The sequence below is a fragment of the Arvicola amphibius genome, chromosome 5 (assembly GCF_903992535.2).
Source record: "Arvicola amphibius chromosome 5, mArvAmp1.2, whole genome shotgun sequence".
In the NCBI taxonomy this organism is placed as follows: domain Eukaryota; kingdom Metazoa; phylum Chordata; class Mammalia; order Rodentia; family Cricetidae; genus Arvicola; species Arvicola amphibius.
In genome coordinates this window covers 116,357,215-116,358,307 of record NC_052051.1, presented here as the reverse complement: position 1 = coordinate 116,358,307, position 1,093 = coordinate 116,357,215, and positions in this window count along the sequence as shown.

Genomic DNA, 1,093 nt, shown 5'->3' with positions numbered 1-1,093 from the left:
CTGACCCGACACTGCATGCTTTGGTCCTCGCCGCCTTTCTACTTGCGAGGACTGGGACACTTTTCCACGTACCGAAGTGGCTCCGGCTCCCCAGCTATCAAGGTCCAACTTGAAGGCCACCTCTTCCAGGCTTTCTCCGGTTCTTCCTTCTGTCTCTCGTAGCTGGGACTCATCTTCTCTGCGAAGCCTGTGTGACTTCCCTAAGGTCAGAGGCCTGCTCTTTTCCCAGCGTCACCAGCTCCTGGCATGTGTTGGTCGAGAGGAAACTACTGGGAACATAAAAATAGTGAGCTCTGCAAAAGGGTGGTAACCAGTTCATTCTTCACCATAGGAAAGCCAGGGCGGAAATGGACTCCAGCTGCACCATGGGAAACTTCAGTCAGATTCGAAGAATTCCCTCAGTGAGAGTGATAGACACCAGCAGGTCCCCTGGGACCGTGTGGAATTTCCTTGATGGGTCCTTAGGAAGGAGTGCTTTTAATGGTTTGGGTGATTCTGAGTTTTGTTGAAGGGGCATCTCTCTTAGCATGAGTCACCAGCAACCCGGATGACAGTAAAGGGGCTTTGGGCTCTTGGCCACTGGGTTATCCAAATGGCCTGCTGTGCTGAACACTAGTTGACAGGGGAGGCCACATGCCTGATGGGAGGAGAGAAAAGTCTTGCTCCTATAGGCTTTACTCTGAGCCTATATGCAAATGAGGCATTTTTCAAGGGTCACTTACCTATATTTGAATTAATAAATGCAGAGTGCACATTTGGTGGTGGTGGTGATGGACACAGGACATTCTAAGATGAGAGTTGATGTCTCCAGAAAGAACCCCATGAATTAAAAGCTTCAGTGGATGGCTGGATCGGCCCAGGAAGGCATATTATAACCAGCTGGGCCTCACTGGCAGACTGTGGCCAGGATCCTGGGGTCAATTACATGAAAGACTGGATAGCTATGTAGTGTGACAGCCAACTGCTCTGGATATGGTTTTGATCATCTTGATGGAAAACCAGCCTGGTTCTGGTCCCCAAATGTCTGATGTTGGCTAAGCATCCCAGGGCTATACTCTGGTATCTTGGTATGTGCATCCTTTCCCCTAGAGCA